Source organism: Bos indicus x Bos taurus, chromosome 16 (genome assembly GCF_003369695.1).
Source record: "Bos indicus x Bos taurus breed Angus x Brahman F1 hybrid chromosome 16, Bos_hybrid_MaternalHap_v2.0, whole genome shotgun sequence".
In the NCBI taxonomy this organism is placed as follows: Eukaryota; Metazoa; Chordata; class Mammalia; order Artiodactyla; family Bovidae; genus Bos; species Bos indicus x Bos taurus.
The window spans coordinates 59,059,804-59,084,119 of record NC_040091.1 but is presented as its reverse complement, the minus strand read 5'-3'; the positions used below and the strand labels follow the sequence as shown (position 1 = coordinate 59,084,119).

The 24,316-nt window shown below is 37.8% G+C and overlaps 1 protein-coding gene across 10 annotated transcripts in view; it reads right to left on the bottom strand.

The window, feature by feature from the left end:
- RASAL2 (RAS protein activator like 2) overlaps positions 1-24,316 on the bottom strand; it is a 397,250-nt gene that overhangs the window by 77,143 nt on the left and 295,791 nt on the right. The window lies entirely within an intron of this gene.

The following is a 24,316-nucleotide window of genomic DNA, read 5'->3' as shown; positions in this document are numbered from 1 at the left end:
AATATATGAGAGTGTCAGTTTCCCGTCACCAACTGAATTTATCATACTCGACAGTTTTTGGTAGCTAAAAGGTGAGGTAGTATCTCTATGCTGTTTTGATCTGCATTTCTGATTGTATGAACGTTGCTTTTGTATGTTCAGAAAAATTTTTATAGTTTTTGAGAATTATCTATTCATCTCTTTTTTCAATTTTTCTGTTGAGGTTTTGATCATTTGTCTCTCATTTGTAAGTGCTGATATCCATATGTTGTGCATCGGTCAGTTGTCTTTTAACTTTATGATGTTTTTTGACATGTCTTAAAATTTTTTTTTTTTTTGCTTCTAGCTTTTCAGTAATCATTCATTAAAGAAGAGTGTTTGTTAAAAGTAAAGAGGAAATTCCTCTCTGTTTTCTTCTAGTAGTTGTATGGTTTATTTTTTACACTTAGATCCCTAATGCATTTGGAGTTTACTCTCATATAAGGTAAAAGATATATCTCACATTTAATTTTATCTTTTTTTCCCCCCCAAAAAGGGCCACTCAGTTGTTCCTACACTATTTATTTTGAATACCAACTCCTCACAAAATCCTTCTTGATTTCTCTAGTAGGACTTAGTCTCTCACTTTTAATTACCTAAGATCTTTTGTTCATACTGTTTTCCTGTCTTGACCGATAATTCTTGGGTCTTTCAATTTTATATCCCCTACTGAGTCTTAACTCCTAAAGGCAAACATTATTGAGCTCATCATTATATTACTTCAATGCTTAGTATACAGTGGGCTACCTAATATATATTTGCAGAATGCTAATAATGATTACCATTCAATATCACAGTAATCCAAGTCTATGCCCCAACCAGTAACTCTGAAGAAGCTGAAGTTGAATGGTTCTATGAAGACCTACAAGACCTTTTAGAACTAACACCACAAAAAGATGTCCTTTTCATCATAGGAGACTGGAATGCAAAAGTAGGAAGTCAAGAAACACCTGGAGTAACAGGCAAATTTGGTCTTGGAATACGGAATGAAGCAGGGCAAAGACCAATAGAGTTTTGCCAAGAAAATGCACTGGTCATAGCAAACACCCTCTTCCAACAACACAAGCGAAGACTCTACACATGGACATCACCAGATGGTCAACACAAAAATCAGATTGATTATATTCTTTGCAGCCAAAGATGGAGAAGCTCTACACAGTCAACAAAAAAAAGACCATGAGCTGACTGTGGCTCAGATCATGAACTTCTTATTGCCAAATTCAGACTTAAATTGAAGAAAGTAGGGAAAACCACTAGACCATTCAGGTATGACCTAAATCAAATCCCTTATGATTATACAGTGGAAGTGAGAAATAGATTTAAGGGACTAGATCTGATAGATAGAGTGCCTGATGAACTATGGACTGAGGTTCGTGACACTGTACAGGAGACAGGGATCAAGACCATCCCCATGGAAAAGAAATGCAAAAAAGCAAAATGGCTGTCTGAGGAGGCCTTACAAGTGGCTGTGAACAGAAGAGAAGCAAAAAGCAAAGGAGAAAAGGAAAGATATAAGCATCTGAATGCAGAGTTCCAAAGAATAGCAAGAAGAGATAAGAAAGCCTTCCTCAGTGACCAATGCAGAGAAATAGAGGAAAACAACAGAATGGGAAAGACTAGAGATCGCTTCAAGAAAATTAGAGATACCAAGGGAACACATCATTTAAAGATGGGCTTGATAAAGGACAGAAATGGTATGGACTTAACAGAAGCAGAAGATATTAAGAAGAGGTGGCAAGAATACACAGAAGAACTGTACAAAAAAGATCTTCACGACCAAGATAATCACGATGGTGTGACCACTCACCTAGAGCCAGACATCCTGGAGTGTGAAGTCAAGTGGGCCTTAGAAAGCATCACTACAAACAAAGCTAGTGGAGGTGATGGGATTCCAGTGGAGCTATTTCAAATCCTGAAAGATGATGCTGTGAAAGTGCTGCACTCAATATGCCAGCAAATTTGGAAAACTCAGCAGTGGCCAGAGGACTGGAAAAGGTCAGTTTTCATTCCAATCCCAAAGAAAGGCAATGCCAAAGAATGCTCAAACTACTGCACAATTGCACTCATCTCACACACTAGTAAAGTAATACTCAAAATTCTCCAAGCCAGGCTTCAGCAATATGTGAACCGTGAACTTCCAGATGTTCAAGCTGGTTTTAGAAAAGGCAGAGGAACCAGAGATCAAATTGCCAACATCCGCTGGATCATGGGAAAAGCAAGAGAGTTCCAGAGAAACATCTATTTTTGCTTTATTGACTATGCCAAAGCCTTTGACTGTGTGGATCACAATAAACTGTGGAAAATTCTTAAAGAGATGGGAATACCAGACCACTTGATCTGCCTCTTGAGAAACCTGTATGCAGGTCAGGAAGCAACAGTAAGAACTGGACATGGAACAACAGACTGGTTCCAAATAGGAAAAGGAGTACGTCAAGGCTGTATATTGTCACCCTGTTTATTTAACTTATATGCAGAGTACATCATGAGAAACGCTGGGCTGGAAGAAGCACAAGCTGGAATCAAGATTGCCAGGAGAAATATCAATAACCTCAGATATGCAGATGACACCACCCTTATGGCAGAAAGTGAAGAGGAACTAAAAAGCCTCTTGATGAAAGTGAAAGAGGAGAGGGAAAAAGTTGGCTTAAAGCTCAACATTCAGAAAACGAAGATCATGGCATCTGGTCCCATCACTTCATGGGAAATAGATGGGGAAACAGTGGAAACAGTGGCAGACTTTATTTTTGGGGGCTCCAAAATCACTGTAGATGGTGACTGCAGGCATGAAATTAAAAGATGCTTACTCCTTGGAAGGAAAGTTATGACCTACCTAGACAGCATATTAAAAAGCAGAGACATTACTTTGCCAACAAAGGTCCGTCTAGTCAAGGCTATGGTTTTTCCTGTGGTCATGTATGGATGTGAGAGTTGGACTGTGAAGAAAGCTGAGCGCTGAAGAATTGATGCTTTTGAACTGTGGTGTTGGAGAAGACTCTTGAGAGTCCCTTGGACTGCAAGGAGATCCAACCAGTCCATTCTGAAGGAGATCAGCCCTGGGTGTTCTTTGGAAGGAATGATGCTAAAGCTGAAACTCCAGTACTTTGGCCACCTCATGTGAAGAATTGACTCATTGGAAAAGACTCTGATGCTGGGAGGGATTGGGGGCAGGAGGAGAAGGGGATGACGGAGGATGAGATGGCTGGATGGCATCACTGACTCAATGGATGTGAGTCCGAGTGAGCTCTGGGAGTTGGTGATGGGCAGGGAGGCCTGGTGTGCTGCGATTCATGGCGTTGCAAAGAGTCGGACACAACTGAGTGACTGAACTGAACTGAAGTGAATAATGATTAAACTGAATTAGGAAAATTCCAATTCACTCAAGAAAGCAGGGAAAAGATCTAATACATCTGAAGGGAAAAAATAACCTCAATATTATTAAAATAAAACCAAATCTGGTATTTAAAGAGGAAAAACTTAGTATCTGAAATACACACTTATATAGACCACCCTCAGTTCCTGCTAATGAGGTATATGTTGATTTTCTTACCACTAGAAGAGACTGCTGATCATAGTCAAGTTCACAGAGTACGAATATTAAGGAAGATGGCTTTCAGGAATCAAATAATTAGAAATGAAGGGTCAAAACTAAGAATGAGAACATTCCCTCTAAGTGAGGTCTATTAGTCTGTTGGACAGTCTCCCAGAGGTTATCATGGAAGCCTGAAAAAAGCATCATATAATATAATATGAAAGATGTTTTTTCATTGTCAGGGGAGATGAACTAGATGAATTTAATTGAAGTTTTCTAGCTCTCATTTCTAGGACTCTAAGAATAACAGCACTGCAGATAAAGGAGGGTTTTGGAACCTATTATTAAAAAAAAATAAAATTTTTCCTGCCTCTGGTGAAACAAAATGCACCTAAAATCCATATTATGGAAATGGTAGTGAGTGAAAGGTACAAAGTAAAACAATCTAATTACTAGCCAGGATAAGCTCTTCTTTTTCAAGTACACAATTAAGTGGAAGAAGGCAGGGAGATGGGCACCAGGGAAAAGATTTTACTAGGCATAGTTATACAACTTCTAGAGGCTACTTCCTAACTGTACTTCTTTCTAATCCTGCAAAAATTTTCTTCTATTATGAATTTAGGCTTCAAAATAATAACAAATTAGTTCTTAGTATACAATATCTTTTAATCTGCAAATTGGCAAGATCTTAAAATATTTGTGTGATATTTCATTATCATAAAAAAGGCACCATAAGGCCTCAGAAGAGGTCAAACAATTTTCTCTTGGTCACACAAGGGAGATGCCAGCTGAACATACATTAAAAAAAGTTGAATATACATTAAAAAAATATGGGTCTTACAACTCTTTTCCCTATTCTTGGTCCAAATTCTTAAATGCTAATAAGATCCTTGTACTGATACTCTGGCAGAATTAAAAAGGCAGGTGACACTGGCCTTAGATCATATGGGCAGAAGAGTGCAAAGCCTTTCTGAACTGCAGGTAGCTGATTTTAATGGAGAAGTGCTCCTGAGTGACAGTGATGGTCTCACTGAATGCATAAACTATGAGCCCAGGTAGCCAAGGACAGATCATCAGGTTTTGACCTTCCCTTCTGCTAGATGTATTAGCTTTTTTTTTTTTTTCCATTTAACTTTTAAAAAGCTGAGAGCAGACCACATTCCTACACTTTCAATTATAATTTGAGTGAGAAGCAAACTAAGATAGTCCCCACGAGTCACTCTTTTTACCATTAATCTCATAGGCCTTCCAGTGAAAGAAAATTTTTTCTTTCTACTCACTGTATTCCACCCTTAATTCTATTTTCCTTAACAGATAAGGTAGAATCTTTTTTTTAAATCCAATATATGTTTATTAATTTGAAAGAATCTACTAATGATAAAAATGCTACGGCAAAAAAGGTTAGTGTCTTTGCAATGTGTATGTCTTAGGCAATCATGAATGTCACCTGTTTATTGAGTTTTTATAAACAGATTAGGAAGAAGAAAAGGTCAGTGCTGGACTTAAATGAATAAGACACAGTCTTGATTTTCTAAGAGTTATTTTTTCTAATATTGTCCTTGTTTTTTTAAGTTTCATTTTTACTGAAGTACAGTTGATTTACAATGTTATGACAGCCTCAGGTGCATAGCAATGTGATTCAGTTACAGATATATATATATATATATTTATTTTTTTTTCAGATTCTTTTCCTTTATAGGCTATTATAAAATACTGAGTATAGTTCCCTGTGCTATACAGTAGGTCTTTGTCATTACCTATTTTATATACAGCAGTGTGTAAATCCCAAACTCCTATTTTATCCTTCCCATTCCCCTTTCATCTTTGGTAACCATAAGTTTGTTTTCTATGTCTGTTGATCTATTTCTATTTTGTATATAAGTTCATTTGTATCATTTTTTTTAAAGATTCCACACATAGGTGACATTATATGATACTTGTCTTTGTATTACTTAGTATGGTAATCTCTAGGTCCATCTATGTTTCTGCAAATGGCATTATTTCATTCTTTTTTATGGCTGAGTAATATTCCACTGTATATCACTGTATACCACATCTTCCTTATGAATTCATCCCTTAATGAACATTTAGGATGCTTACATGTCTTGGCTATTTTAAACAGTGCTGCAATGAACATTGGAGCACATGTATCTTTTTGATAAGGCTCTCTCTGGAGATATGCCCAGGAGTAGGATTGCAGGCTCATGATAGTTCTATTTTCAGCTTTTTAAGAACCTCCATACTGTTCTCCATAGTGGTTATACCATTTTTATTACCAAAATTACAGTAATCAAAACAGTATGGTATGGGCACAAAAACAGAAACATAGATCAATGGGACAATGAACTTTCACTAGAAAAGCCTAGAAATACACCCATGTACCTATGGTCAAATACTATGACCAAGGACACAAGAATATACAATGGAAAAAGATAATCTTTTCAGAAAAATGTACTGGGAAAACTGGACAGCTACATGTAGAAGAATGCAATTAGAACATTCTCTAACACCACACACAAAAATAAACTAGAATGCATTAAAGACCCTAAATGTAAGACCAGATACTGTAAAAGTCCTGGAAGGAAACAAAGGAAGAACACTTTTGACATAAATCGCAGCAATAGCTTTTTTGATCCATCTTCTAGAGTAATGGAAATAAAAATAAACAAATGGTACCTAATTAAACTTAAAAGATTTGGACAGCAAAGGAAACCATAAACAAAATGAAAAGATGACCTTCAGAATGGGAGAAAATATTTGTGAATGGTGCAACCAATAACAGATTACACTCAAAACATATAAACAGGTAACATAGCTCAGTATCAAAAACCAAACCACCCAATCAAAAAATGGACAGAAGATCTAAATAGACATTTCTCCAAAGAAGACATTCAGATGGCCCCAAAGCACATGAAAATATGCTCAGCACTTCTAATTTATTAAGAGAAATGCAACTATAAACTACAATGAGGTATCACCTCACACCAACCAGAATGACCATCATCAAAAAGTCTACAAATAATAAATGCTGGAGTGGGAATAGTGAAAAAGGGCGCGTCCTAGAAGAGTAGTTTTTAAACTGTCTTGCATGCATACATGCTTAAGTAAGTAAGTGTACTCGCTCAGTCATGTCCAACTCTTTGCAACCCCATGGACTGTAGCCCATCAGGCTCCTCTGTCCATGGGATTCTCCAGGCAAGAATACTGGAGTGGGTTGCCATTTCCCTCTCCAGGGGATGTTGCTTCAATTGTGTCTGACTCTTTGTGATCCTATAGACTGTAGCTCGCCAGGCTCATCTGTCCAAGGGATTCTCTGGGCAAGAATACTGGAGTTGGTTGCTGTGCCTTCCTCTAGGGGATCTTCCTGACCCAGGGCTTGAACCTACATTTCAGGCAGATTCTTTAAGGCTGAGAATTCTTTAACTGAGGAAGCCCCTAAATTGTCTTGACTATGTATCAAATAAGTAAAATACTGTTGGTGTGCATTCCTAAAACTTCTCATCTATAAAATTGTAAGAATGTTTTGATATATGACTAAAAAATAGTCAATAAAATAAAAATCTTAAAACAGTGAAATTTTAAAACTCAAACATTTATTATTTTCTTTTTGCAACCCAAGTGGACTGTGCAGTGTACTCTCTGAGGTATGTACACTCATTCTGGAGACTACGAACTAGAATATCACAGATCAGGGAAGGCAACGATACAGATAAATGGTAATGGGTAAATGTCCACTCTGAAGGAAGGACAGAGAAGGTCAAGGCTAATGTTAAGAAGACACTGGAGTTGAGTTCTGAAGGATGAAAATACTTTTAGGGAGTATAGAAGGTGGCCTTAACAGGCAGAAATGTACAAAGACACGTGGGAAAACTTGTTTGAGGAACTTAAGCTAAACAAAGATGCAGCACTAAGATACAACACTCTTTTCAGTTTGGAGGCTTAGAAAACTGGGGGTAGGGAAGAGGATACTGAATATAAAGAAATGAGACTGGAAGGGCAGCTGAAAACTAGATAATGAAAGGCTCTCTGTGCCAAGTTAACTTTGTTTTTGATCATCCAGTAAAAAACAAGTTATATGCCAAAGGTTTCAGCAGGTAACTGATGATTTTTGGAGGAAAAGTTAGTTATGTCTGAAGACATTCAAATGAGGGAAAGGAAGAAGGGAGAGAGGGAGGAGAGTGGAAAGAACTCACTGTGCAAGCCAAATAAAGTGTTCAAAATTTGGTCATGTCCATGGGCATAGGGGAGAGAACCTTCCCCGATGGCTCAGTGGTAAAGAATCTGCCTGCCAATGCAGGAGATGTGGGTTCAATCCCTAGGTCGGGAAGATTCCCTGGAGAAGGAAATAGCACCCCACTCCAGTATTCTTGCCTGGAAAATCCCACGGACAGAGGAGCCTGGCAACCTACAGTCACAGAGATGCAGATACAACTTAGTGACTAAACAACAACAACATGGGCATGGGGCCAAAGAGAACTGCTAAAACACTTTAAGCAAGGGAGAATGACCAAGCTTAAATTTTAGAGAGCCCAGTCTGGTAACATTGTGAAAGCTTAAGTGGATGAAGGAGGACTTGGAGGCCAGGAGATGAGTTAAAATCTTTACTGTATTAGATAGGACCAGCTATATACTCTGAGGGGTTTAGTGAAAAAATAAGGGCCCTTGTTCAAAAAGCAGGAAAACAGTATCATTAAAGATGATAAAATAAAAACATTTCCCAGAGTCTTTCTCTCTCCATTTGCCATGGTATTTTTAATTTGCTATTTAATGTCATGCTCCCTCAGACCTTCAGACTTCAGAGTAACCTGGGGCCCTAGACCACAGTTTAGTGTGTGGGTGACCCACTGGCTACCAGGTTGCCCTTCCCCAGCCACCAAACCCGTGTGCCTGGCCCAGGGCACAGAAGTTGGGCCAGGCTTCTTCCCATGGCTGCCACTACAACTCACTAGGATCCTGGAATTAAGGATGAACAAGAGGCTTGCCTCAACTGAGCTGTGGTCTCCGGCCACCTGCCAGACACCAGTGAAGATGACAGGTGGGGACAAGGACAGCCCTGCCAAGAGTGTGCAGCCCAATCCCTATGTTTCTCATGCTTGTGCACAAGTTACAGCTTGTGATAGCTGTGGCTCAGTGAAGCAGAGGGTGAGGAAGGGTGGCTGGGATCCAGGGGATAGGAAAGTGGGGAACTCAGAATCCATCCCAGAGAGGCAGGAGGAGGTGGAACCGTGCCTTGGTTTCAAGCCCCTGCACATGCTCCATTGTTTCACTGGACTTGATTTACAAAACACAAATCCAAAAACGAACCATTAAGCATTTGAGATGGCAACCACTGAACATTAAACTCCATGAAGATGGCTTTCTTCTGTTCAGGCCCTGTACACTGCACTGATCTCATGCTCAAGAAGCTGGGTGTGTCGTAGGTTTTTTGCTCTGGGAACTGAAGAAGTGCATAGTACTACACAGTTAGAAGTTCAGAGGGAAAAGAGTTTTTGGGAAAAACACAAGTGGGTATAGTTTGCAGCAAGCTGAATTTAAATTACTATGGGGCACTGGAACTAAGTGTTAGGAAATACTAAAAGAAGACTGCTGCTGCTGCTGCTGCTAAGTCGCTTCAGTCGTGTCCGACTCTGTGCGACCCCATAGACGGCAGCCCACCAGGCTCCCCCGTCCCTGGGATTCACCAGGCAAGAACACTGGAGTGGGTTGCCATTTCCTTCTCCAATGTATGAAAGTGAAAAGTGAAAGTGAAGTTGCTCAGTCGTGTCCAACTCCTCGTGACCCCATGTACTGTAGCCTACCAGGCTCCTCCGTCCATGGGATTTTCCAGGCAAGAGTACTGGAGTGGTGTGCCATCGCCTTCTCTAAAAAGAAGACTGTTTAGAAGAAGATTATCCAAAACAATATCATTTTCTATCTCCTGATTTGTGGATCATTAACCACACTGCTATAAAAAGTCATAAAAACATCCCTCTAATATGAAGATCTCAGCACTAGCAAAAGCTAAAAGAATATTCCATGCAAATGGAAAAGAAAAGAAAGCTGGGGTAGAAATACTTATATGAGTCAAAATAGACTTTAAAACAAAGACTGTAACAAGAGTCAGAGAAGGACATTACATAATGATAAAGAGATCTATCTAACAAGAAGTTATGGCAATTGTAAAGACGTGTATCCAACAAAGGAGCATTTGCATACATAAAGCAAATAATAACAAACAAAAAAGGAGAAACTGACAGCAAGGCAATAATAGTAAAGGACGTTAATATCCCATTTACATCAATGACAGATTACTTAGACAGAAAATCAGTAAGGAAACATTGGCCTAAAGGACACATTAGATGATACAGATTAATAGTTATATGATGAAAACATTTAATCCAAAATAGCAGACTGCACATTCTTTTCAGGTGCACATATAACATTCTCCAGGATAGATTACATGTTAGGCCACAGAACAATTCTCAATAAATTTAAGAAGACAGAAATCACATCAAGTATCTTTTCTAACCACAACAGTATGAGACTAGAAATCAACCACAAGGGGGGAAAAATACTCTAAAAACAGCATGCTAGTAAACAATCAGTAGGTCACTGAAGAAATCAGAAATTTAAAAGAATACCTGGAGAAAAAAGATAAATGAAAACACAGGGATCTAAAACCTAAGGGACAAATAAAAAGCAGTTCTAAGAGGTTTGTAGTGATAACACGTCTACCTCAGGAAACAAGAAAAGTCTCAAATAAACAATCTAACCTTATACCTAATCTGCAAAAGAAGAACAAACAAAACTGAAATTAACAAGTAAAGAAATCATAAAAATCAGAAAGGAAATAAATGAAACAGAGATTAAAAAGACAATAAAACAATCAATGAAACTAAGAGTTGGAAATAAATACAACTTTGCCATTTCACCTTCCAGGGTATCTTCCTGACCCAAAGATTGAACCCATGTCCCTGTGTCTTCTGCAGTGCAGGTGGATTCTTTACCACTGAGAAAGCCCTGATACTATACTTAGAAAATCTTAAAGATACGCCACAACACTACTAGAGCTCATTAACTAATTCAGTAAAGTTGAACAACACAAAATTAGTACACAGAAATCTGTTGCATTTTTATACACTAACAACAAACTATTAGAAAAAATTAGGGAAACAATCCCATTTACAATTGCATCAAAAAGAATAAAATACTTAAGAATAAACCTATCTAAGGAGATAAAAATCTGTACTCTGAAAACTATAAGATATAGATGAAACAAATTTAAGTGACATAAACACATGAAAAGACATACCATGTGCATGGATGGGAAAAATTAATATTCTTAAAATGACCATACTACCCAAGGCAATCTATATATTTGATGCAATCCCTATCAAAATACCGTATAGTCCATGGGGTCACAAAGAGTCAGACACGACTGAGCAACTTTCACTATCAAAATATTAAGGGCATTTTTTACAGACCTAGAACAAATAACTTTAAAATTTGCATGAAAACATGAAAGATCCTGAATAGCCAAAATAATCTTGAGAAAAAGGAGCAGGGCCAGAGGAATCACACACCCTGACTTCAGACTATACAACAAAACTACACTAATCAAAACAGAAAGGTACTGACATAAAAAGAGAAACCCAGATCAATGGAACAGAATGTAGAACCCAGAAATAAACCCGTACTTATGTGGTCAATTAACCTATGGCAAAGAAGGAAAGAATATACAATAAGGAAGAGAGAGTCTTTTCAATAAATGGGAAAACTGGGCATAAGACTGGAAAAGGTCAGTTTTCATTTCAATCCTAAAGAAAGGCAATGCCAAAGAATGCTCAAACTACCGCATAATTGCACTCATCTCACACGCTAATAAAGTGATGCTTAAAATTCTCCAAGCCAGGCTTCAGCAATACGTGAACCGTGAACTTCCACATGTTCAAGCTGGTTTTAGAAAAGGCAGAGGAACCAGAGATCAAATTGCCAACATCCGCTGGATCATTGAAAAAGCAAAAGAGTTCCATAAAAACATCTATTTCTGCTTTATTGACTATGCCAAAGCCTTTGACCGTGTGGATCACAATAAATTGTGGAACATTCTTAAAGAGATGGAAATACCAGACCACCTGACCTGCCTCTTGAGAAATCTGTATGCAGGTCAGGAAGCAACAGTTAGAACGGGACATGGAACAACAGACTGGTTCCGAATAGGAAAAGGAGTACGTCAAGGCTGTATATTGTCACCCTGCTTATTTAACTTCTATGCAGAGTACATCATGAGAAACGCTGAGCTGGAGGAAGCACAAGCTGGAATCAAGATTGCCGGGGGAAATATCAGTAACCTCAGATATGCAGATGACACCACCCTTATGGCAGAAAGTGAAGAGGAACTAAAAAGCCTCTTGATGAAAGTGAAAGAGGAGAGGGAAAAAGTTGCCTTAACATTCAGAAAACTAAGGTCACAGCATCCGGTCCCATCACTTCGTGGCAAATAGATAGGGAAACAGTGTAAACAGTGTCAGACTTTATTTTGGGGGGCTCCAAAATCACTGCAGATGGGGATTGCAGCCATGAAATTAAAAGATGCTTACTCCTTGGAAGGAAAGTTATGACCTATCTAGACAGCATATTAAAAAGCAGAGACATTACTTTTTCAACAAAGGTCTGTCTAGTCAAGGCTATGGTTTTTCCAGTGGTCATGTATGGATGTGAGAGTTGTACTATAAAGAAAGATGAGCGCCGAAGAATTGATGCTTTTGTACTGTGGTGTTGGAGAAGACTCTTGAGAGTCCCTTGGACTCAAGGAGATCCAACCAGTCCATCCTAAAGGAGATCAGTGCTGGGTGTTCATTGGAAGGACTGATGTTGAAGCTGAAACTCCAATACTTTGGCCACCTGATGCGAAGAGCTGACTCATTCGAAAATACCCTGATGCTGGGAGGGACTTGGGGCAGGAGGAGAAGGGGACGACAGAGGATGAGATGGTTGGATGGCATCACAGACTCAATGCACATGGGTTTGGGTGGACTCTGGGAGTTGGTAATGGACAGGGAGGCCTGGCGTGCTGCAGTTCATGGGGTCGCAAACAGACATGACTGAGTGACTGAACTGAACTGAATTGAATACACAAAGGAATCAAACCAGACTATGTTCTCACACCATATACAAAAATAAATTCAAGAGGGATTAAACACCCAAATGTAAGGCCTCAATCCATAAAACTGCTAGAAGAAAATATAGGCAGTATGTTCTTTGACATCAATCTTAACAAAAAACTTTTGGAACTGTCTCCTCAGGCAAAGGAAACAAAAGCAAAAATAAACAAATAGGGCCACATCAACATTTGCACAGTGAAGGAAACCATCAACAAAACAAAAAAGACAGCCTACTGAATAGAATAAAATGTTTGCAAACAATAAATCCAACAAGGGCTTAGTATCCAAAATATACAAAGAAGTTACACAACTCACCATCAAAAACCAAACAAGCTGATTAATAAATGGGTAAAGGACCTGAAGTGATATTAAACAACAACAACAAAAACCATATAGATGGCCAAAAAACACATGGAATGATGCTCAGCATCACTAATCATCAGAGAATGCAAATCAAAACCACAATGAGATACTACCTCACACCTGTCAGAATGGTCATCATCAAAAAGACAACAAATCTGACAAGGATAGCACTGAATCTGTAGATTGCTTTGGGTAGTACAATAATTTTCATAATTAATTTTTCTGATCCAAGAACATGCTATATCTCTCCATCTGTTTGTGCCATCTTTGATTTCTTTCATCAGTGTCTTATAGTCTGTCATTTGTCTCCTTAGGTAGGTTTATTCCTGGCTATTTTATTCTTTTTGTTGCAATGGTGAATGGGATTGTTTCATTAATTTCTCTTTCTGATTTTTTGTTGTTAGTGCATAGGAATGCAAGGGGTTACTGTGTATTGATCCTGCAACTTTACTAAATTCACTAACTCTAGTAGCTTTCTGATGGTATCTTTAGGGTTTTTTATGCACAGTATCATGTCATCTGCAAACAGTGAGGTTTATTTCTTCATTTCCAATCTGGATTCCTCTTCTTTTTCTTCTCTGATTGCCATGGCTAGAACTTCCAAAACTAGAACAAAAAGTTTTTATGATTTGTATGGAAACACAAAAGATCCCGAATAGCCAAAACAATCTTGAGAAAGAAAAACAGAGCTGGAGGAATCAACCTTTCTGACATCACACTATACTACAAAGCTACAGTAATCAAGACAGTATGGTACTGGCACAAAAATAGAAATGTAGACCAACGGAACAAGACAGAAAGCCCAGAGATAAACCCACACACCTGTGGGCACCTTATCTTTGACAAAGAAGGCAAGAATATACAACAGAGAAAAGACAGCCTCTTCAATAAGTGTTGCTGGGAAAATTGGACAGCATCCTAACTGAACATTTCCTAACACCATAAACAAAAATAAATTCAAAATGGATTAAAGATCTAAATGCAAGGCCGAATGTAAGAAAATATAAAAACTCTTAACAGAAAAACACAGGCAGGACACTCTGAATTGTGGTAAGATCCTCTTTGACACACCCTAGAGTAATGGAAATAAAAACAAACAAATGGACTTAATTAAACTTTAAAGCTTTTGCACAGCAAAGGACGCTATAAACAAGATGAAAAGACAACCGCAGAATGGGAGAAAATAACTGCAAATGAAGCAACTGACAAAGGATTAGTCTCCAAAATATATAAGCAGCTCATATAGCTCAATATCAGAAAAACAAACAACCCAATCAAAAATGGGCAGACGACTTAAATAGACATTTCTCCAAAGAAGACATACAGATGATGAATAAATACATGAACAAATGCTCAACATCACTCATTATTAGAGAAATGTAAATCAAAACCACAATGAGGTATCATCTCACACCTCAGAACGACCATTATAAAAAAATTCACAAACAATAAATGCTGGAAAGAATGAGGAGAAAAGGGAACTCTCTTGGAAAAAAGGGAACAGTGGGTGGGAATATAAATTGATATAGCCACTATAGAGAACAAAATGGAGATTCTTTTAAAGATTAGGACTAAAACTACCATATGACCTAGCAATCCCTCTCTGGGCAGATACCCTGAGAAAATCACAATTCAAAAAGACACATACTCCAATGTTCATTGCACCATTATTTACAATAGTCAGGACATGGAAGCAACCCAGATGTCCATAGATAGATGAATGGATAAAGAAGTTGTGGTACATATATAAAATGAAATATTACTCAGCCATAAAAAGAAACAAATTTGAGTTAGGTGTAGTGAGGTGGATGAACTTAGAACCTATTATACAGAGCGAAGTAAGTCAGAAAAAGAAATATTGTATATAACACATACATATGGAATCTAGAAAAATGGTACTGATGAATCTATTTGCAGGGCAGGAATAGAGATGCAAACATAAAGAACATAAAGAACAGACTTGTGGACACAGCTGGGGAAGCAGAGGGTGGAGTGAATTGAAAAGGTAGCACTGAAACATATACATTGCCATGTGTAAAACAGATAGCTAGTGGAAAGTGGCCGTATAACACAGGAGCTTAGCCTGGTGCTCTGTAACAACGTAAAGCGGTGGGGTGATGGGTGGGTGGGAGGGAGGTTCAAAAGAGAGCAGATATATGTATACTTGGGCTGATTCACACTGTTGCATGGCAGAAATCAATAGAACACTGTAAAGCAATTATCCTCCAATTAAAAGTAAATTCAAAAGACAACAAATAAGAAGTGGTGACAAGGAGACATGGGAACCTTTGTACACTGTTGGTGGGAGTGCACTGGTACAATACACTATGTATGTGCACTAAATTGGCACAATCACTATGGAAAAGAGTTGAGAGGCTCCTCAAAGAATTAACAATAGAACTACCATAAGATCCACCAATTCCACTTCTGAGTATATATCTGAAGGAAACAAAAACACTAATTTGAAAAGATACACACATCAATGTTCAGTGCAACATTACTTATAATAGCCAAGATACAGAAACAATGTAAGTATCTGTTGATAGATAAACAGATGAAGAAGATGTGGTATGTATGTGTATGAATATGTATGTTTGTGTGTTATACACATACCCAAGAATGTTATTCAGGCATTAAAAAGATAAAATCTTGCCATTTGTGACAACATAGATGAAACTAGAGGGTATTACACTAAGTGAAATAAAGTCAAAGAAAGAATGACAAATACAGTATGATCTCACTTATATGTGAAATGTAAAAACAAAACAAATAAAATGAAAATGGACTCTTAGATACAGAGAACAAAATCGTGGTTGCCAGAGAAGAGACAGAAAAATAGGAAGGGGACTAAGAGGAACAAACCTCCAGTTATAAAATAAATAAGCCAAGGGGATTAAAATACAGCACAAGGAATATGATGAATAATATTATAATAACTTTGTATGGGGAGAGAAGGTTACTAGACTTATCGTGGGGATCATTTCACTGAATGCAAATGTCAAATCACTATGTAGTACACCTGAAAAGAACATATCATTGTACATAAACTAGATTTTAATTTAAAAAATAAATGATAAATTGAAAAATCACAGATGTTTAATATAAAACAAACAAAAACTTTAAAGATCCAGTAGAATGGTACTGGCATTGGTTATAAAATTAAATGGTCTGATGGTAGGAAGGCACCTCAGGGATACTATTGTTACCAGCACTGCTTGAACCTTGTTGACTACAGGTATAGCTAAGAGGGGTGAAAATATCTTTATGTACAGCTAACCCTAGTAAATTGAGAAGTTAGCAAGGTTCCCTTCACATATTTCTAACTTTCTAACATCTTTGAAAGGAGAAATCATCTGCTATCAGTTATACTTAGTGGCTAACTACATGCTCCCCTAACTGGGTAATGGCCCTTCAAAACATTTATCTCTAGTTGTGATATGAAAAGTTAAGCCTCTTGTTGTTGTTTAGGTGCTAAGTCATGTCCGACTCTTTAGCAACCCCGTGGGTCATAGCCTGCCGGGCTCTTTCTGTCCATGGGATTTCCCAGGCAAGAATACTGGAGTGGGTTGCCATTTCTTTCTCCAGGAGATCTTCCCTACTCAGGGACAGAACCTGTGTCTCCTGCATTGGCAGGCAGGTTCTTTACCACTGAGCCACCAGGGAAGCCCAGTTACACCTCTACTTCCCATTGAAACAGAAGAAAAATATCTTGGCTTTGAGGAGACGGCTTTATAGTAGTACACTATCCATAAGAATGAAGTATAATTGAGTTAATCCCACCCTCTTATCTTAAACAGCCATCTTTTCCTGTGCAAAATAAGTTGAAATCTCCACTAGTTAGCACCACTGCAAACCTATTTCTAGGAATAAGCATAGAATGAGGAAGGTTTCCCTCATTCTTCGATTCTTTCAAGTTTAGGCTCTTGGCAATATTCTCAGCCATTTCTGCTCCGTTTTCCTCCAGGTATTTGCTATTTGCTCTCTAGCCTCCTTAAGGGGTCATATCTAACCTTAACCCTTTTTTCCCTCCTATTTTTATATCCTAGGATAGTTATCATTAAAAGATTTAAAAATCATAGCTGTCCTGGTTACAAAACGATTTGAAGGTATACTTAATATTTACTATCGTCAGACTATAATTTTTCTTTTCTGACATCCCTATATTTATTACATTATTTTTACCTGTGGTAGTAATATTTTGATAGACATATATTATCAATATATATTCATACATATATGAACAAAAAGGTATCACTGCAGGATGATCCTGGATTTTAGATTCATGTAGATGGTCAGGAAAGAGAAGGAAGAAAGATTAATAAAGAATCTTTAAGCAGCAGAGGAAAGAATTTTAAGTTTCCTGGAATACAACAGCAATGAGAACACAAAAACTGAAATAGTATTGTAGCTCCGAGGCCATGAATTCAAATTGAATATTTTACCGCTAAAACTGAGCTGCTTAGGCTGATCAGAGGTTACTCTGCCACAATAAAACACGCATTTTGCAAAATGAGACTGGTCATCTGGACTGATTGTGGTAAACACTTACAAGGGCAACTAGTACACAACACAACTTGCCTGTGAGTGACAGCTGGCCACTGCAGGACTATCACTGCTGGTTTTTAATGGTTGGCTTGAAGGTATAGGAGGAGGCACGGGTGTTCACAGGGAGTACACTGACCAAGATGGGATCCTAATACCTTAACCAATCATTTAGGCAAATAGTTCTCAAGCTTGGATTCACGTCAGAATCACCCGGACAGGTTTTCAAAAATACAGAAGACTAGGTTCGGGTCCACAGAGTGTCATTTAACTGGTCTGAGGTGGAGCTCTGGCAGTAGTATTTTTTGAAGTTGCTTAGATGATTTGTTTAGACAATGAACACTTTCTGGTCTTTATTAAGTGGGCATGAAGCTTTCTCTCTCTCTGTTTAACTTGGAAAAGCAAAGACCTGATTGAGTATTCTGTTCAAAACAATGGCTAATACTGAGTCTGATAATCACACAATATTTAAAAGATGTAACATTTCTTTTTTTTTTATTTCCTACAAGAATATAGCTTAGTCTACATGTATTCCTCTAAAGCTTTACTTTCTTCTAAAAACTAGGCGAAGCTTTTATCTTTTGACAGTCTTTTGTATCTGGTATATCTGACTGGGACTGCTCAGGTGTCACTGTGACAAGAGCACAAGGAGGGTTACGCAGGAATAGTCGGCTACTCCTGTAGTTCAACTGTGCTTTCTGGCTGTCTTGGCATATATTTTAGTGCCTGAATTCTTTCAGAGCCAAGCTCAAAGCTAATACAAATGAAGCAGCTGCAACTGCATTGTGTTACATTCATAGGGAAGGCCAGCTCAGACCATTGTGTTATGGAAATGAGAACACTGAGCGGGCACCTGGCCCTGAACACAGCGGCTTTCTTTTAGCCAAAGCTAAATTGATGGCATCCTCTAAGGAGAAGTGATACAGAAATCATAAATATCAATAGTCACTTTATAAATAGAATATTAAAGAAAGCAGCCTGTTCCAAAAACTCAGGCAATGTGAAACAAATACATACAATTACAAGACGTTAGCTTATTCCCTTTCTGAGTTAAATTTAAGAACCCGGATAACTTTTATTGGTTTACTTATTTCTTCCCAACCAGTCTTGTGATATCATTTAAATGTAGTTTTAACAATATATAAGACATACGATGGATGTTTTATTTAAAGGAAAACATAAATAGGACAAAGGCAAAAAGTCTAGCAGGATGTTAAAGAAAAAATGAAAAATGGGATCTTTAAAAATAGATAAAAACTATTTGAATGACTAAAATTGTTCTTGAAGAATCTAATAGTGAAAACTCAGATCTGCAAAAACATTGTGAACTTATACATATGTATGATACCTAAATGGCTCAAAGAAATATCCACAGAGATAAATCATGAAGTAAAGAATCCTATTTAGTTTCACTTTCCAACAGAAGTAGGAACAATAAACACTATATAGATAAAATACCACAGCCCTGAATTTTAAATATAAATTAAGATCTCTTTGTTAAAGAGAAAAAAAAAAGTATTTTGCACAGGTGCACTCCTTTAAAATGATCTCTGAGTGGCTATTAAACGCTTTAGTAATCCATTTGACCAGAGACATAGCCTGTAGTATCAAGAGAGTATGTGTGAAACATAATCACTTGACTCAGTTCTTAGATAACTCATATACCTTTTACCCATTTAACAATTAACTTGTTGCTGGGCATTGTGGTAGCTGCAAAGATAAGTAGAAAAGATAATTTATTGTCTAATAAGGGATAGAGACTTATAAACAAATAACTGCAATTGGAATTAAGGTGAAGAGATATGGAATGAGTGTGGAGGAAGAACAGAAAAACTATCCTGCGGTTCAGTTCAGCTCAGTCGCTCAGTTGTGTCCGACTCCTTGTGACCCCATGGACTGCAGCACGCCAGGCTTCCCAGGTCATCACCAACTCCTGGAGTTTACTCAAACTCATGTCCATTGAGTTGGTGATGTCATCCTCTGTCGTCCCCTTCTTCTGCCTTCAATCTTTCCCAGCATCAGGGTCTTTTCAAATGAGTCAGCTCTTCGCATCAGGTGGCCAAAGTACTGGAGTTTCAGCTTCAGCATCAGTCCTTCCAATACTCAGGACTGATTTCCTTTAGGATAGACTGGTTTGATCTCCTTGCAGTGCAAGGGACTCTCAAGAGTCTCCTCCAACACCACAGTTCAGAAGTATCAATTCTTCAGCGCTCATCTTTCTTTATAGAAAACTATGCTGCAGATCTCTGCTTTTCTTATTCCTATGATTAGATAAGCTTCCCTGATAGCTCAGTTGGTAAAGAATCCACTTGCATTGTAGGACACCCCGGTTCGATTCCTGGGTTGGGGAGATCTGCTGGAGAAGGGATAGGCTACCCACTCCAGTATTCTTGGGCTTCCCTTGTGGCTCGGCTGGTAAAGAATCCACCTGCAATGTGGGAGAACCTGGGTTTGATCCCTGGGTTGGGAAGATCCCCTAGAGAAGGGAAAGGCTACCCACTCCAGTACTCTAGCCTGGAGAATTCCATGGACTGTATAGTCCATGGAGTCCCAAAGAGTTGGACATGACAGAGTGACTTTCATTTAGATGATTAGATAAAAGGGCAAATATATTTAAACATTCCCAAAAGCCAAGACTTTGCCTTAAGCTATAGGTTCAGTGGCCATACAAGTTCTCTCTCTTATTTCTTATGTTCTTATATTTAAACTTATTAACTCTGCTGTCTACTACCTGCGTAAAGATGGATTAAACTAAATAAGGAATATATTGATACATGAATATACTAGTTATCCATTTTAAGTTTTAAAAAATATAAATTTGGGGGAATGAGGGTGATACACAAAGGTTTAAAGGGCTCATTGCCATAGTTCTTCCCTGGCTCCCTTCTGCCTTATCTGGCAGTAGTCAGCACAATACAAGCAATCCTTACCCTCTGGCTTCTGAGGATCTCCCTAAGGCTATCCGCTACTCTAGAACTATCAGGGAGTGTCAGCTGAAAGGCAGGGGTGGGTGCTTGACTGGCCTTCTATCGAATGATAGCCCCAACTCACCTATCCCCCTGAGTTGAGACAGTGGTAGCAAGATGAGTGTGAGTCAAGTAATTTACCAAATCGTCACAGTATTTACATAACTTGGTTCAGCTTTTGAACCAAGACAAATATTTCAATTAAACCAAGCTTTAATGCTTTAATGGCCAGTAAAATTTCATTAAGTTTGACAAACAAACCCACTCACAGTCTTGCCCCAACCTACCTCTTCACCTTCTAGCTTGCCATTTTTGCCTACATGATTTCCAAGTCTTGCTTCAGTGAAACTTTTCTATATTCCCTGGGAGCGAGAGTCACCTTATGAAGTGCATCTTTCCAAAATGCTATTCCCCCAGCCTGGAATACTATCCTTCCCCTGTCAACTATTTTCATTCAGCCTTTGAAATGCAGCTGAAATACTGGCTCCTTGACAAAGTTTCGGCTTACATAGTGAACTGTTAAAAACCTGTGCTATGATGCTCAACTACCTCCTTACAGATTTGGTTATTTTTCTGTCTCTTGCTATAGACTATAAGTTCTCTTGAATGGAAATTCTGTTTTGTTCATTTCTGTTTCCCCAGTACCAAGTAGTGTGCCAAGAAAGTATCAATAATTTCATCAATATCAGTTGGTGAATCACCAATACTTTGCCCAAAGTAAGCATTCAAGAAGTGTGCCAGTGTCAACAATTTCCATCAAGACTTGTTAAAAACCTATTTCATCTGCCTTCAGTTCAGTTCAGTCATTCAGTTGTGTCCGACTTGGCGACCCCATGGACTGCAGCATGACAAGCCTCCCTGTCCATCACCAACTCCTGGAGCTTGCTCAAACTCATGTCCGTCAAATCAGTGATGCCATCTAGCCATCTCATCCTGTCGTCCACTTCTCCTCCTGTCTTCAATCTTTCCGAGCATCAGGTTATTTTCCAATGAGTCAGTTCTTCACATCAGGTGGCCAAAGTATTGGTGCTTCAGCTTTTATCATAGTCCTTCCAATGAATATTCAGGATTGATTTCCTTTAGGATTGACTGGTTTGATCTCCTTGCTGTCCAAGGGACTCTTAACAGTCTTCTCCAACACCACAGTTCAAAAGCATTATTTCTTTGGTGCTCAGCTTTCTTTACGATCCAAATCTCACATCCAAACACGACTACTGGAAAAACCATTGCTTTGACCAGACCTTTGTCGGTAAAGTAACATCTCTGCTTTTTAATACACTGTCTATGTCTGTCATAGTTTTTCTTTCAAGAAGCAAGTGTCTTTTAATTTCATGGCTGCAGTCACCATCTGCAGTGATTTTGGAGCCCAAGAAAATAAAGTCTGTCCGTTTCCATTGTTTCCCCATCTATTTGCCATGAAGTGATGGGACCAGATGCCGTGATCTTCATTTTTTTAATGTTGAGTTTTAAGCCAGCTTTTTCACTCCCCTCTTTCACTTTCAGATTCTTTACTGTCTGAGCCACAAGGGAAGCCTCACCTTCCCTCAGTAAGCCTAAAAATAGATCTAGGAAGAATAAAGTCCTTTTGGAGAGTCCACTACCAGCTCCTTTTGGGTCCTTCTGATGGTTAATGTACTTGCTGTTCACCATAAAGACACGTGTCAGCAACGACACCAGAATCTTAGAACCACAAGTACATGTGCTTAAATCTCACCCCTACTCCTTCATAAAGTTAATGTGAAAATGATCTTTGAGGTACTATATAAAGTAACAAAGTTAAGTATCTCAAAGTTAGGTTCCTTTTTGTACTGCATTCCCAGAAAGTCTTTTGTGACATTATAAAAAAATTTTGTGTTGTTCTGAAAACTAGATATACTCTTCTGGCAACATTTAAGTGCTGTAAAGTCACATTAGCTATTGGGATCACATGGAGATTTAAAAAATACACCCTCTGTGGAAGTACTGCAGTGTCTCATTTAGCCAGCACATTTTGGTTTCTCTTAAAAGACTATAAATTATTTCTCCAGCATTATCAAGGAGAGAGGAACTTCACAAACCATATTTTTCTGAACAAGGTTCATAAAGTTTCACATATCTTTAAGACTTTAAATATTCTCAATGGATATATATCACACAACATTACACAGTTTTTCACTTTTTAAAAAAAGCCTAGTATAAACAATAAAATTTCACTTTTCCCTGATGATTCAGGACTATTATTATCAGTGTCGATTACTACATTATGCACCACCCATTGTGTAATACGAAGGTACCTTTAAGGACTATTGATAAGTATATAAAGCTATTTGCCTTTATCCTAAATGGATTCAGGTTGTTTTTATGACTCTTTGTTTTCTCGTTTCCTCTGCCTCTTTTTTCTACTCACTGCCTTTTTTTTTTTTAATTAAAAAAAAACTTGTGCCGTTAAAAAAAAAAGTTGCAATCTCTGTGTTCTGATAGTTATTTTTCTAAATAATTGTCTAGGTGAAGACTTATGAATCACTAAATTTTACTTAAGTGCATGGGTTTTGTGACTGCAATTTGCTATTCAAAGGCCTATTCTTTGCCTCAGAGTTTCTAAATCCATGAGGTGGCCGTGATTGTAAAAAGAGTAACAAAGGAGGGAATTCCCTGGCCGTCCAGTGCTTAGGACTCTCCTGAAGTCCAGCCCTGAGTAAGTGGTCTGTGTGTGTTAGTTCTTCAGTCGTGTCCGACTCTTTGTGACCTCATGGACTGTAGCCCACCATGTGCCTCTGACCATGGGATTTCCTAGCTGAGAATACTGGAGTGGGTTGCCATTCCCTTCTCCAGGTAAGTGGTCTGTATGTGGTGCTAATCTTCATGTATATGCATCACTGGTTTATTACTTTTACTCAAAAATAATTAGTCTTATTATTAAGGTCAACCTTAAATTAGCTGTTAATTTATTGTTTAAATATAAATTAAAACTGTTACTGCTAATTAATTCAAATTTTAAAAACCCAGCCATGACTTCAGATTCAATACAGGAAGTACTTCAATGTTACCACATTGCAGAGGCAAAGTCTTCTTCGGTTACTGATATTATTAAAAAAAAAAAAAAAAAGTATTCACTATTCTATTCTAGCACAATGGCATGAAAACTTCAAATTCTAACTCAAACCTTTTCACCAAATTCTGCATATAGATAGATAGTTTCACTATATTTGATTGGTTTCATCAGGAAAACAACAAGGGGAAGGGAGAGAAAAGACACTTTTTTCATTCATGAAAACAATTTTAAATATATAATTATGTCTGCTAGAATAAAGAAATTTAATAAAAGGTATAACATCCAGTATTTTATAATTCCTCTCATAATCTTATTGACTATTAATCCAATACTTGCTTGTGATCTTTAAAAATGAGAAGATTTGTAAACATTTGAAAGGTGTCACAGTAATAGTTATCCAGAGACTCTATAAGACTGAGATATAATAAGGAAAAATCTCGCTTCCAGGATTAATGCAAAATAAAACATTCACTTTGGTTAATTTACAGGTAAATGCCAGCTAATACATCTCAAAATACCAGTTCTACCTAAAAGGTCATCCTAACTTTAAAAAATTGTATTGGAATAAAAAACACAATATATTAACTTGGCTGAATTTTTTTTAAATCCTTTTTTTTTCCCCAATAGAAAAGGCTATTTCTACTTTATACTGATTTCTGTTATACCCATAATAATGACCAACTACACAGATGTAAGTCTTACCCAGTTTAAAAACAATTAATTT